This window comes from Achroia grisella, unplaced genomic scaffold, assembly GCF_030625045.1.
Source record: "Achroia grisella isolate CSIRO2021 unplaced genomic scaffold, CSIRO_AGI_Agris_v1 utg4408, whole genome shotgun sequence".
Taxonomy (NCBI): Eukaryota; Metazoa; Arthropoda; class Insecta; order Lepidoptera; family Pyralidae; genus Achroia; species Achroia grisella.
The window spans coordinates 48,091-65,037 of NW_026712858.1; positions in this window are offsets into that span (position 1 = coordinate 48,091).

Here is a 16,947-nt window from a genome sequence, read left to right on the forward strand (position 1 = left end):
GCAAAACTCAGCGCCTAATACAACGCGTCCAAAATGCTTGTTGTCGGTTCTGTTTCAGTATTCCTCCTCGCAGTCATATCTCACCTTACTTAAATAGGATGTCGATACTTGATATGGAATCGCAGCGACATTTACATCTGACATGTTTGCTGTTCGGTCTAATAGAATTTAAAAGTCCGGAATATCTATACTGTAAGCTGAACTTTTCTACATTTGATAAGCGGTACCCATGTAGGTCTATTCGTCCACCTTTGTCGCTTCAACGTCAAAAAACTGTAGCTTTTACTGGCAGCTTTCGTTACCGGGCAACTAAATGTTGGAACAATATTCCACCACCCATCAGAAATATACATTTAAAAAACATATAAAAACACACCTATTACAGCAACAAAAACTAAGTTGTTCTGGTGACAGAGCGCAGTAATATTCTAATTGTTTTCCTTTCCATTAAGACATTTTTCACTCCTTCATGGCTATAATTATTATTTTTTTTACACATTTATTATATTCCTGTTCATAGTATTCATATATATCAAATTAAATTGTGGTATCTCGGTATTTATAAAGTTCTGGTACTCTAACTGTAATTCGTACTTTCCAAGTTCTTTTATTACTTATTTATTTCACATTATTTCGTTCAGTTCATTTTAGTTTATTAAAAAAAATATACAAGGTACATTATTCAACCTCGAGGACATAGCTGAAAATCAGTGTTTTGCTCTTTGAGTGATTCTCCACACTGAGCTATGTACCAATTTTGTATTGCTGTAGCACACACATGCAGGTTTACCCTTTATTGAATTGTTATATTGTAGGTACTTGTCATTTGATGTTGTAATTAAGCCTGTATGTGTGTACTAAGATACAAATAAAAACTATTATCTATCTATCTATCTATCTCTTCGTTGCTGTGGCCGCGCGTCTTGTCTTTGTCGTAGCCGGCAGTTGAGATTGAGATCGAGCCATGGCCAGTGCTGGCTTAGCCGGACGCTGGCTCCCACCAGGCGCAACCGATGTATCTGGACCAGCAAAGTTATTCAGGTCGGCAGGACTAGTAATCCGATGTCGCTTCCCATCCGGCGACATACAGTATATATCACCCTCTCTCGTCCAGCAACGTGAAATACCTAGCCGGGTGCGGGCGTCCATAAACAGCTTATGGCGAGATGCAGTCAGAAATTCAGATATTGTGGTACCACTGCCTTTAAAGTGTTTTTTGGCAAACCATACTCTATCTCTCTCTGCCACATCATGGAACTTGACCAGAAGGGGACGGGGTTTTTCACTAACTGACCGTCCAATACGCTGGCATCTGCTTATCCCTTCTGGACTCACCTGACATTGCCTCAAGCATCTCACAGCAGACTCAAGAGCAGCTTCATCCTTGTCTTCAGTTATGCCATGTAGCAGCAAAATTTTCCGACGGCTGCGCATCTCCAGTCTGTCAACATCTTTGGAAAGCTGATTCGTAAGAGACAGCTGACTATTAAGGGTCTCAATGACACCCATCCTGAATGTAAGGAACTCCGATGCAAGAGAATCCAGTGTAATGGACCCGGTGGCGGGCGAGGCACGGGCAGCAACCAATTCAGCTTCAAATTGTGTCATCCTTTGTGTCAGTTCCTGTATACACTTGTGCAAAGATTCCATTTTGAAATAAGTTTCACGAAAGTCAAGTTTACGAACACGAAATGTTTATAATAGTTTAGTGAAACGCTGGATAACGCTTACTGGTGGGTAACACACCTTATATATACATAATAATTTAAAATTACTCTAAATTTATTATTATATATAATTAATTTAAAATTTATCAACAAGAGATACGTCTTATTATTTTCCAAGTCTACCCACGAAAAAACTGGTGAAAGAATTGATGGTTTGTATTCACACACTTAAACTTAAAAATGTAAAGTAATAATAAAATTATTTAAAAGAGCAACACACAAGTTTCTTGCTCGTTCTTCTTGTGATGAGACAGCTTTCCGAACGAGCGGTAGATTAAAAAAAAATGTAATGACTATTCAAAAGTGCTTCAATGTAAGTTTATTTGAATAAATGATTTTCTATTCTATTCTATTCTAAAATTGTCCTTCGTACTGGTGCAACATTACAATTATCAGTTTTTAAAGACAAGTTAGAATTGAGTAAATTTGAACAAGGAGTGATTGACTCAGTCAAGACTAGGGTTCATTCCCGGGAAATCGTTGGATTTTGTTCCTGGGAAATCAAGCTCGAGAAAAGTCGAGAACTCGAGAAATCAAGTACCGATATAGAAATTAAATTGCTGTTTGTTTTGTTACGTGGCGGCGTAATAATTTAAGACATTATGGTTTTCTTTCATGTAATTTTTTTTATTTTATAGAAACTATTTTTATTACAAGTTTTAAGTAGATTTTTTTTAAATAACCAACCAAAAATGCTGCAATTATAAATATAAGTCTGAATAATATGAAGTCCTAACATATGAAATCGGTGTTTTGTATTTTTTTTTCAAAGTATAATATATTTATTTAATCTAAGTATGTACCATTGCTATTTATGTACTTTTGCCATCTTATGGGTATTTCATTGATCCCTTTACTAAAAAAACCATTTGGACGGGAATCAATAAAATCTTTGAAGGCACTTTGGACTTCCCTATCGGCTTTGAATTTTTTCCCAATCAGTTATGCAAATTTAAAAAAAAATGGTAATCTGTTGGAGCAAGGTCCGGGGAGTACGGTGGATGTCTTAAATATTACAATTGAATCTCTTCTAATTTGGTAACTGTCTGTTGTGCAGTGTGTGATCTAGCGTTGTCCTGAAGCAGCCTACAGCAATTGACCAGCCTCGGTTGTTTAGCAGCTAGCTTTTCCATATCAATTTCTGATAATACACATCTGACGTTATCGTCTGGCCAGATTTAAGTAAGCTGAAGTGAACAACAGCGGATTTATTCCACCAAACGCTCGCAAGTAACTTTTTTGAGTCAATTTTCGCTTGGGGAAGGATTTGGTTGGTTTGACAGGGTTCAGCCATTGCGATGAGCGTTTTCAATTTCATACAAGATCCACTTTTCATCACAGGTAATGATTAGATTTAAAATGCCTTCATTATTATGCCGCTGGACTAATGTAACGCAGCAGTCTACGCGCGTTTGTCGATTTGCTCCCCTCAATTCATGGGGACACCCCTTTCAAGCTTTTTCACTTTCCCAATTTGCTTCAAGTGAATTAAAACAGTTTTGTTGCTAACACCGCAGCCTGCATCTAACTCGGACGTGGTTTGCTTTGGATTCGCTTCCACAATAGCCTTCAATTCTTCATTATCAACCTTGGACTACGGCCGCCCACGGGGATTGTTTTGCAGGTCGAAATTTCCAGATAAAGCGTTAGAACCAAAAATGCATTGTGTTTTCTTTTGCGACACTACCGCCATACACATCATTAATCCTTCGATTCGTTTCTGCAGCACTGGTACCACGGCGGAACTCGTACACGTAAATGACGCGATATTTTAAGTTTTCCACGTTGCAAGGTGAGTGCCCCAAAGAAAAACCAAAGATGAAAAAGCCATATGGATTACTCATGCATTTGTTTTTCGAAAACCGTTTCGAAAAACAAATGCATGAGTGAATAGTCGTATAAATTTTAAATTGGAATTCCTAACCAAAGAGGAGATATTTGAGATCGAAGTGGCCAGTACGACAAAACGCTAATTTCATATGTAAAGACCTAAAATATTTCTGTATGTAAAAAAAATACAATTTGCATAAGCAAATTGTATTTTATATATTTAAAATTGTATTTATATATATACATATTATGAATAATCATAATATGTATACCGTTTTTAAATATACTCAATAAGTTTATTTTAATTTGATACTTTTATTTGAGAGGAAAACCACTGATTTTTTGACGTTATTGGAACCAAATAATATGAGAAAATGTAGGTAAATGTAAATTTCTCGGCAACCCGAGAAGACCCGAGAAATTAACCTCGAGAATTCTCGAGACCCGAGAAATTGAAAAGCTCGAGAAATCATGAACCCTAGTCAAGACTGATGTGATTGACTTATTGTTATTTCCTTTAGGGCTATATTGAAAAGATTTAGGAGATTCAGGTGTCTCACAACAACATTTCTCTGTCAATGAGGTGAACCGCTCCATGTTGTAATTTCCCAACTCTATTAATTTATTCAGTGATTTACTATAGTTATTAATTTCATGTTGAGCACACTCATATTTATTTGTTAAATTATATAATAAAGATTCTAACTCTTGAATTTTACTCTTTAATTTAATTTGTTCCAAATTTTTATCATCTAAATTTGTTTTACAATTTTGAAGTTCTTGTAACAGGTCTAATTTTTGTCTTCTAATATTTATAGATTTTAAACATTTAGTATGAGATCTCACTAACTTTTCTAACTTTTTAATAAATTTGTTTATTTTTATATATTTTTTTAATTTATTGATACTATTAAATTGACTAGTACAACTATTTAAGCTGGGTGTATTAGTTAAATCTATGGTCACCAACGGCTGAGATCTAAGGTGTTATTATAGCTACTCACCCGTTTGTGTTCTAACTTTTAAAATCACTAGTATCCTGACGACTTAGGCGTAATGCCGGTTGGTCAGGGAGAGAAACACCTCAATACCTACAATATTCACAATTACCTATCTCTTATTTGATTTTATAATAATATAAACACTCCAACTTTTTCGCTCCAAAACTCCCGCTGCCTACGTTCAATCATCCGTCATCTACTTGTCAATGTCACATAGATTACTTTGGCTCTGGCCTCTGACGTTCCGTTTCAGGTTACATGATTATTGACTTTACCATTTTTAATTAATGGTGCGTCACACGATAGTTAACAGTCGGCCATCCTGCAATAGTGTCTGGCCCAGACACATAGGTAACTTATGACCGTAGTCATGCTTATCAAAGGATATAGTGTCTACAGGATCATATAACAAATACTAAACTAAATAAACTAAAGATACACATTACTTTCATAACATTGTCAATCTAAAATGAATACTAACAGAGCTAAGTTTCGGCATGCATTAAGAAATGCACAAAATATAACATAACATATATTAATTTACATAATCCAAATCACCCAAAAACATAAACAACCTTTTAGAGTAACAAACAATTATTTTGCGGTGATTGACTTCTATGAGTCAGACTGTAACATATCACCATCACAATGTAAGTTTCCGATCTTATGAACATTGCATTTTTTTTTTACGGAAAACGTAAAAAATTTTAACGGAAAAATTTAACAAATCACATTACAAAAGGTAAACCTTAATTACCTACATATATAGAGAAAAAATATAAAGAGAAAGTAATATTCTCGTGACATAAAATTAGAAAGGATTTTATTCTGCCTGCCTTCACCTAACCAATAGAAAATAACAGGTCAATATTATTCAAGTAGTTCTAATACCCTCACACTATACTATTTTACTTCGACGATACTCTTGATTTACTAGAGAATTATTTTAATATAACATAATTCATTGAATATCAGTTATTTACTTAATAATACCATCAGCTCACTGGTCAAGTATTCTATTGCACCCTTTGAACCCTGTACATTTATGGGACTATAAATGATTGTAGATACTGATCTCAATTTTCTTTACAACACCAGTTTAACATAAACCAAAACCTACTGTTCCATATCAATGTGAAATAGAAATAATCTTTATTCAAATAAACTTAATATAAGCACTTTTGAATAGTCAAGTTTTTTTATTCTACCGCTCATTCGGAATGCAGATTTATCATAAGAAGAATAAGCAAGAAACCTGTGTGTTGCTCTTTTAAATAAATATTGATTTACTTATATTTAATTAACATCAAGGAATAGGTATGCGACAATCAACATAGAAACCGCTACGCACTTAATCTCTGTTTAATCAGATAACATTGTCAGCGCTATGAATTTCAAGTTAGATATTTTCTACAAAACATTATTATCATTAATAAATTCTTCAATTTTATAATAAGCTTTTTTTTTTACAAAGAAAATATTTTATGATACATTTGATTTTTTTCTGGCAAATTGATATTGGAAAGTTTCAGAAATGATACGTCGATGCAGCAGTACATTTAGTTTATTCCTTTCTTCAAATTACAATCCACATAAATTGCGTCGCTGTACATTCACGTCTGGTCGTCTCGGTCGCCTCGAACAAAGAGAGGGCAGCCCGCTCCCTCCTTGTTCCCGGCCTCCTTATCTCTATTCCTATTGGTGGCGGCATAATCGTGACGCCACCAACATCACGTGACTCACTATGGCTTTAAATGAATAAAATGTAAGTAACAAATTAGTCAACCGAGTGTTCTTTATGTATTGAAGCTAACAGCTCGGCCATCCTGTTCGAAGCGAGTCCCTTCGCGCCATTACGACCAGGCATGGTTATGATCAGCATAAATTGAACAACTATGTAATTTTTATTATTTACAACAATAACGCTAGCATACTCAAAACATCACTATACGAAAATTAATATAAACTGAAACATTTATAAACAATTATATAATAGCATAACAAAAGTATATTATTTTCCTTAATAATAATAACAACATTTTATTTGCACATATGGTTAATCAATAAGGTGTTACAACAGTTTTGGTATGATTCGTTTACATTATCTCATGAGGTGTGCCAATTTAATTGGTAAGTTCATACAACATCAGTTCAAATAAACAACTATTTCCCTTTTTATTATATGGTAATGATAATCTTTATTCACAAATATAAATAATAATTTACTATATTTAGCGCCGGCTTTCGAATTAGATAAACCTGTACCACAAACGCCAGTTCCCCCCTCCATCATACTATACACATTTTAAACAAATCTTAGTAAATCGTTAAATGTATATTATATTTATATTGATTTCTACAGATCTAAACATATAAAATACCTAATGTAAAATTTAAAATGATCATGTAACAAATAGAAATACAGAACCAATACGAATACCCCTGAACAGTCACAACAATTCGCTCGTCAAAAGAATTAGCAAGTAACCTGCGCTTTGCTCTTTCAAACAATTGTTCAGCACCACATATTTATGATCTTGTGCGAATACAAACCTTCAAATAGCAAGATTGTCATAATTAACATTTTAATTAGTTCGGTATACCTATTTTGTAGTTGTTTAACATCAAGTAACTGTCTCTTTAATACAGACATGAAAATTAGTTAACAGTTATCATGTAAATCGTCACATGTTTTCAAGATTCCTGAAATATATAATTGTGGTTTGTTTAAAATATACATAATAATAATAAAATATACAAAGATATCATTTTCGTATACATAGATGTGTACCCATGGAAAGTCAACGATTCATTCAATCCATTGTTAAGGAATTAACGTAATACTAATAGATCATTAGTCATCGGCACTAGGTTACATTGATCTGCACACGATTGATAAATTGTAAGAGTATGTGAAATTTTGTAGAAGATTAAATAACAAAACAAAACTAGAACCTAATAAAGTAATAAATCTATAACATTTTTTCATAAATACATAGTGATATTAGTGTAACTTATATTATGCAAAGTGGAGTCTATATACAAAAATGCATATATCAGACATTTGTGGGGTTCATGAACTTTAGAAATAATATATTAATGAAAGAGGTTAGAGCAATTTTAAAAGATACCAACATTCCATGGATACACCACCGTGAGGACACCTGGTCCACCGTGTGGCAGTGAGGGTTACTCCAATCAGTTAGGGACCCCTTTGCCGACGGATACGTCAACACCCTCAACGCTCGCGACTCTCTTCTTGCCCAACCAAATTAGGTAGGAACCTGCTAATGCAAGTTTACACATTCCAGTAGAGAACTCACTATAGTTCTATACAGGCCAAGATCTTTTGGAAGATCGTCGTGAGATTTCTGGTTTACTTCTCATTTTCACCATAACTATAGATTAAACGCATAGTCATATTTCATTAGTTCGATTATTAGTTCTTAATATTTATTTGTTCTTATTACATGTTTCACTCGTCTTTGTTTTCCATAATACAGGAATCTCTACCAGTATTATACATTTAGTTTCTTGAATAAATAATTTAATTGTATGGAAAAGGGAATTATTTAATGATTTAGGTTTTCTACACTAATTGAAAAAGTATATTTATAAATTTTTAAACAAAAGCATCAGAGAAAGGTCCTCAATAATATATCGAAAGTCTTTTGAAAATCTGCGAGATACAACTTAGTATTTATGTCATTTAAGATATTTATTCAAACTGAAGAATGTTTATGAATGGTAATTTCCTCAAAATTGGCAAAATAAAATTCCAGACTACTAACATCACGAACAGTGCAAAATATCGCAAATTTTTTTTTTTGTTGTACGGTAAAAGATAATGAATAGATTTCCATTTAAGGGATTATTTCTAAAAGGACTTAAACGTATAGCAGAATATAAGCAGCGTGTAAAAGTTGCTTTACTTAAATAACTATTTAAGTGGTGAGACCTAGTAACTTAGATAATATTCCTATTACAGCTTTTTGATAGTTATGAGCGTAGCTAGTCAATTTTAGTTTCGAGATATGACATTTCAATAAAAATATTTACGAAATCATACATTTAAGTCAGATTCAACAGATCGATATTACAATCGATTATTCATGTGCTTTGTTTAATTATTTCTGTAGTAATTAGAATGTGATAATAATTCATTTAATGATTTAAACGAGATCCAAAAAAATATTGAAAACTAATGGTAACCATTGATATCACGACGACCTCTTTACCAACATTAAAACAATTTATTACAATTATAGGTATCCCGTCTTTGTTTAAGAATGATCATATCATTATAAACCGCATACATTACACGTCACTCAAGTTCAGTATAACAGCTTAGGTATTACAAACCATTAATAGTCAATTTTCGGTTATTAACAGTTAACTGTAGGACAATTTCGCTGCTAAAAGATTGTCCTCCCAATCCAATTATTAATTACAAGATATTATTCAGTAACGTCTTCGTAACATACATACTGCAAGCGCTAAACAAATGCTACAGTGGACTTCTCTTGTTCAATTTGGTTAACACCCAATTTGTCGTAAAACCGTAACAAATAGATTTGTTTTTGTGATATTAACATAGAATAGGTTATCTATCTACTACACCCTTTATACTATCAGTACATACACCCCTTTAACCGGGGTTTGTATTATTAAAATATTGTCATTTATATTATAATATTACTTGTTAATGCATGTGCAATGACTAAGTATCTGGTGATACGTAACTTTTAAACGACGAGCTGGATTTGATGCCGTGGTTCCTTTCGCTACGCCTTCCTTCGGTTCACTTCGTAGCGCTGCCCAATGGTGATGTACTTCGCCGATACAAAATAGGACCATGAGTCTACACGATTACTCCTTTACTAGGACCCTGGCCCTCTCGCCTGGGCACTCCTTTGTAAAATCTAGGCCTCCCGCTTCGGCACTCCTGTGTCAACCCTGGCCTTCTCACCTTGGCACACCTGGGTTAACTCTGATCACATGGACCCTGTCCCTGTCACCTGGGCTCTCCTGGGTCATTATGGTATCCACCAACTACCTCATCGATTTGCTCGGATTTTCCAATGGACAATTCGTCTCGTTCCATCACTGAAACTTAAAAGTTTAATCCATTATACACTGTTTCGCATACAATACACACACACATATAACCACTTAAGTATGAACCAGTCTTACTCCTCGTTTTAGCAGTTCTACTATGCAGTTAAACATAATTTATTAAAAATCATAAGGGTTACATAGCAAAAGTTTATACAATATACCAGTACACAATATAACGGTCCAATTGAATATACCATAAGTATGTTTAAAATATATATTGCATAGTAATACATCAATTTTGATACAAACTGTAATTATGTTTGAGGAATTATTTCGCAAGTCCATATTCAAAGTGTACCAGCACTAAGATTGGACGTTCAATCGTTACACTCAATGGATTGATGCATTTTGTATTCGAAATATAAAACTATATAACAAAACTTCTATTGTTGCAGTTTATTCGCCGAATAGTCTAACACAAGGCTTTCGAGCTATGTATATCCAAACTCTATTCAATGCATAATGATGCCCCAATAACGGTCGATTCGTCTAAATTCCATCACTAATAAAGAAGGTCGTAACGCTCCCAGTAGCAGTGATCAGACTTCCGCACTCAACATACGTGGTCTCAGACATGCTCACAATAGCAAAATTACACACAAAATAATATATAGGCCTATTAAGTAATGAATCAAAAAGACTGTTATGTTGACAAATCACAGTCTATTTCGTACACAAATATTTTCTATTGCCGTTTAGTGTGTCAATAATTTATTTATTTATTTGCACACAAAATAAAATTACTACCATTACAAGAATTTTCCAAAAGCCTGCAATTAATATAATACTGGATTGTAGAACCATACCACAATATCAAATGTACATGGCAAAATATGTCAAATAATCAAATGTACATGGAAAATAAATAATATAGGAGTACTGCAATGCAATTAATAATTTTTGGTAGTTTGTGTTGTCTTTTACATAAAAGGCTCAAATTGAAACATTCTACATATACATATATTGTAGTCTGCAAATTGGCAATCCCAGATATATAAGTCTTTAATCAATGTCTGAACATTTTGAATTATATGTGTACCATACAATATTATAGCTTCATATCTGAATTATATTCAAGTGCACTAGGTATTGCGTGAGTAGTAAATGCAAATAAACTTTATCGGAAGAATGTTGCCGAATATGTTTGGTAGATGTAGTAATGACGCCAGTAAAACGATAACTGCACTTGATAATGTTGTCATGTGGTCCCGAAAGTTTAGCTTCTTCTCGAAAAGCACGGCCAAATAATTTGAGAGGCAATGACTCGCAAGAATCCTATCTTTAAGGGCATAGACATATTCGAATTTATATTTTATTAAATGTTTTAACAAATTATATTACCTATGGTAACTGTATAAAATTACGAACACATCAATGAGAAAGTGAATTAAATATTACGGAGGAATAATAATATGATGGTTCGGTTGATGGAATGAACAGTGTGTTAAAGCCAACATTACAATCGTTATCCATGCTAATCGCGTTTAACAGGCACTTATTATTTTTGTACCTTCAAATTTACAAACATAATTATTGCTTCTATTGATATTAACAAAATCCTTTGTGCCCATTACAAGACACCGCACTATATATTTCATATATTCAATTACCACAACCCGCATGTTGGCGGGCGAACTTTCCAGGGAGCCCTGGTATCGTGTCGGAACCGGCCATCGCCGCATCTTAGACTTTTTTTTTTTTTTATTATTATTTAATAACTTTTTATAATGTGTTAGAATTTGTACAGTTTTTACTACTAATAAATTCATCAACACTATAAAATTACTGTTCCAAAAGTAAAGAACGCAACCTGCCGTCATAAAGTTTCCCATTGTGTACTATCTTTAAGAGTTAAAAAGCCATACTGCTTAAAAACCCTCACCATGCTTCACAATATTAAAGGACGATTGTATAATGCTATAGGGTAGTCCATCTACGAGTATTTGCTGTATGTTTCTAGCGGTTTTCACCAATATCATTACTAAGAAAGCTCTTTTAAAAAAATATACTTTATTTTCAGACTGGTTCACTTGACCCAAAAGTATAAATTATGATTTAGAGTGCATAACTTTTTAGAATTGAGATTTACGGCACAACGCATTTGCATGCCATAGAATAGCCCTGGTAAGATGCAAACGTAACCATCCCTGTACGTCCATAAACTGATACTATATCATGCAATCACAAATAGCCAAATAATGAATTTAAAAAATTAAATTATAAAAATCATATTTGGAACGTCACGCATGGAACATTGTTATTATTTCGATGTTTTGATGTTATAATTTTTTTTTTTTTTTCACTTCTCGAATATTCCGTGGCGTCACTATTGAATTCAGTGTACAATAAATTCTAACCATTTTATTTCTTATGGAGAAAGAAAATAAAAATGATACTTGCATTTGTAGGCGTGGCAAGAATCCAATATAGATCTTGTTGATCCCACTTCTGAAACTATTGGGAAGTTTCAGAAATGATACGTCGATGCAGCAGTACATTTAGTTTATTCCTTTCTTCAAATTACACTCCACATAAATTGCGTCGCTGTACATTCACGTCTGGTCGTCTCGGTCGCCTCGAACAAAGAGAGGGCAGCCCGCTCCCTCCTTGTTCCCGGCCTCTTTATCTCTATTCCTATTGGTGGCGGCATAATCGTGACGCCACCAACATCACGTGACTCACTATGGCTTTAAATGAATGAAATGTAAGTAACAAATTAGTCCACCGAGTGTTCTTTATGTATTGAAGCTAACATTGAGTACAGACTCTGGGAGTTTGTTGTAAAACCTTGCGCAATTTCCATAAAACTAATTACTAACTTTCGGCAAACGAACGTGAGTTTAGTAAGTCTACTATTCACTTTATATTTAATCGATGGTATTCATAGGCACTTCGGCCATCCAACGTTATCGAAGGGCCTCTTTCGATATTATCATAACAGTTAACATCGGGTAATATAATAAAATTAAAATCATATACAATTTAGTTTGAGATAATTTACATACTTAAAATATGAAAGTTGCCACCGACAACTACACATTACATTTCAACATCATGAGTTCAGTCTTTGTTATATTTTTCCGCCTTAAGTTGTATCACTTATTTTTTCACACCAGGTACTAGTCAGCATCTCTGCAAACACGGCTGCCGAGCTAATTAGTGAAATACATGTTAAAACTAAACATTAAAAAAATGCCACCGCTTGCCCACTATGAGCTACGGTCTCAACAGATCTGGATTTTATTAGACTCAGCCACTGCTTGCCCGCATAAGGAGCTACGGCCTCAAACTGGTCAAATTCTCATTAGACTCAGCCACCGCTTGCCCACACAAGGAGCTACGGCCTCAAACTGGTCAGATTCTCATTAGACTCAGCCACAGCTGGCCGCCACAAGGAGCTACGGCCTCCAACTGAAACACATCAAATATTTAACAACTGGTCATTTTCTTAATGAGGCATTCACCGCTTGCGCAGGCAAGCAGTTACGGCCTCCAACTAGTCATATTCTTTATGGTACTATGCTATTTTTATTTCAGCCTCAAGTGCTCTACATTGCAACTCAACTATGGGGTTATATGCACTCCCATCAAATTTTACTATTACTTTTTATTCTATTACATTTCTTTAAGAACTGGATTAAGTGGTTCCATTTTACTATTTCTCCAACGCTTTAAAGCACTTTATAACATTTAATCATAAGTTAATTCAATTTAATTATGTACCAAATTCGAATTATATATCTGGTTGATATATATCTATCAATTTCTGAACGAACTTGCAATATATTACTACCACATACCTTACTCCTATTATTATCTACCAAATCTTGAGTAGCATCAACAAAAAGCGAGTCGTTGGGTGTACGTCGCATTTAGCACACCCGGATCCCCAATTTATCCGTGAACTAACGTATACGGAACCAATCATCTCATCAGTATATCATCCAATCTAAATCACCATCATTTACCTTAAAATCTATAAATCATATTCATAGTCATATGATACGAAGGGAGGGCATAGCAAGATGTATTTTGATACATTTTGCTCGACTTGGGTGGCCCGAACTGGCGTAGTACCTCCACCAAGCATAATACCACAGCCAAACAGTGCTGTACTTGCACTACACAACAGCACTGCGTTCCTTTGTTTTTTTTTTTTTATAACATAGGGGACAAACGAGCATGCGGCTCACCTGATGGTAAGTGATTACCGCCGCCCATGAGCACCCGCAACACCAGGGGAATTGCAAGTACGTTGTCGGCCTTTTAAAAAGGAATAAGCTTTTTCTCTTGAAGGTTTCAATATCGTATCGGTTCGGTAATACCATTGCTGGAAGGTGATTCCACAATGTGGTTGTGCGGGGCAAAAAGTTTCTAGAAAACCGTACTGTGGAAGACCGCCATTCATCCAGATGATCAGGATGGTATTTCAGTTTCTGGCGGGTGGTACGGTGTTGAAACTCAGCAGCTGGTATTAATCTGAACAATTCCTCAGAACACTCCCCGTGATATATGCGGTAGAAAATGCACAGAGATGCAATATCTCGCCGCAAAGCCAATGGGTCGAGTCTGTCACATAGACGTTGATTACCAATGATTCTGGCTGCTCGGTTCTGAATGCGGTCAAATGGAAGTAGCTGGTATTGTGGTGCTCCCGCCCAGAGATGAGAACAGTATTCCATATGCGGCCGGATCTGCGCCTTATATAATTGCAAGCGATGGGCCGCCGTGAAATACCGTCTCACTCTACTGAGCACACCAAGCTTTTGTGAGGCTATTTTAGCCTTGTCCTCCAAATAACCGCAAAACTGAACGTCACTGGATATATCAACGCCAAGGACCTCGAGATTTGGCTTCACATCAAGGAGAGTGTCTTGAAACCGATACAATAAACTTGATACGATAAATGGAATCTTTTTAGCGGTAAACGCGCAAACTTGTGTCTTCTTGGGGTTGAATTGAACACAATTTTTCAGACCCCAAACCGAAACTTGATGGAGTGAAGTTTCGATTTCAGACACAAGTTTGTTCCGGTACTCTATAAATTCTACCTGCGACATATTAGCATGGCCGCTGTACAAGGCATCTCCGGTACTGTCATCCGCATAGCAATGAATGTTGTTGATTTGTAACATGTCATTGATATGCAGAAGGAACAGAGTCGGAGATAGCACACAGCCTTGTGGAACATCAGCATTCACAGAGTGTGGGTCGGAGCAAGCACCATCGACAACGATCTTGATGCTCCGATCAGCGAGAAAGCTGGCGACCCATTTGCATAACTTCGCAGGCAACCCAAAGGATGGTAGCTTTGAAAGAAGAGCCTTGTGCCAAACCCGATCAAAGGCCTTCGCAATATCCAGACTAACAGATAGGGCCTCCCCCTTACTCTCAATAGCCTCTGCCCATCGATGTGTCAAATACACTAGAAGATCACCAGCCGACCGACCCTGGCGAAAGCCATACTGACGATCAGAAATCAACTGGTTCACTTCTAGGTATCGTAGGATTTGACGGTTGACAATCGACTCCATGATCTTTGAGAATAAGGAGGTGATGGCTATGGGCCTATAGTTAGCTGGATCTAAGCGGTCTCCCTTCTTAGGGATCGGATGAACCAAAGCCGTCTTCCAAAGTTTCGGGACTACACCTGTAGAGTAGCAGTACCGGAATAGAGGCGTTAGTACCGGAGCCAACTCAAGTGCACACGTCCTGAGCACAATAGCAGGAATACCGTCAGGCCCACTCGACTTGTGGATATCTAGGGAGAAAAGAGACTTACGTACCAGCTTTTGGGTAAATTTTACCTCTGGCATAGAAGTCTCACACCGCGAGATGACCGGCGGTGATTGCTCCCTATCATCCAGTTTCGAGTTGGATGCAAAAAGAGCCTGTGGTGAGTAAAGTGACCAGAGCCCCATGGGGATTGGTTGTGCTGGTATTGTAGGACCTGTGTGTTCAACAGTGCCGCGGGATTGCTTAGGCGCGACGTGGTGGCGCGGCGTTCAGGGAGACCCGGTGAAACGGCTAACCGCTGGCCGCCCGCAGGTTGTTGGGTTCCCGAACCCAGGGATTACGTAATCTCCGCCCTGGGAGGCTGAGCCAGCGCTTGCGCATAATCCCTGGTATAGTAGTCGTGCCGGAGGAGGAGACTGGAGTGGACCCGGCTGCTACACCAGTGGGGGGACCGGGGGCCCTTCCGGCCGCCGTGCCATCAAATCGCTCAACCTGTGCAATGCTGGGCTGTAATGACGCACCTTTTTGTCCTTTCTAATACCAGCGCAACCGTTCCCCTTTTAACCTTTAAAAAAAACACTCAAAAAAAATGACCAGAAGCATAGGAAGGAAGTTTAGTACATCAGCGGCATCCCAATCCACTTTCAATATGGATTTCTGTAACATCAGGGGACTTCACGGAAACATCAATGCGGTCCACCAACACCTTGAGACCGCCAAGCCGACCCTTTTATTCCTTACGGAGACCCAGATATCCTCTCCGGCTGATACTTCATACCTACTATACCCCGGGTATAAACTCGAGCACAAATTTGTACGTCGTGCCGGGGTATGTTTGTAAGTCCGGGGGAATATCTGCTGTCGCCGCCTTCTTGGTCTAGAAGACAAAGACCTGTCTGTTCTATGGGTACGTGTAGATCAGGGTGACCACACCGGCATCTATGCGTGCTTGTACAGGTCTCATAGCGGTGACGAAGATACGACTCGAGAAGGAGAGAACTGCTCACGAGTTTGCTCTGGCATATGGATTCTCTCAACTGGTGCCTTCTCCAACGAGAATACCAGATATTGAGACCCATACGAGCTCCTTACTTGACCTTCTGCTGGCTACACATCCGGACGGATATTCAGTGACCGTGGAGGCACCAATTGGTTCTTCAGATCACTGTCTTATCCGATCCCAGGTACCGTGCACAAGTCCTTTTTTTTTTTAACGTGTGGAAAATCTTCAAAAGACCGTCACCCCGCCGGAGGGAGGGCGGGGTGGTGTGTGAGATTTGTACTCACCAAAAATCACACGGTGTACCTACGAGCGCCTATGCCGGAGCCAGGGGATACACATGTGCATTTCCACCCCAGCTCCGACGGCGACGGCCCGCCCTGTAGATGTTGTAGGGCAGGCCCCATCTCGTTACGGTTAGGGCGACCTATTTCGCCCTACTCCATTGAGTAAAGTGTTTGAAAAAATTATGCTCAATCAAATGCTACAACACTTTAAAGTAAATAAACTGCTTCACAGTCGACAATTTGGTTTC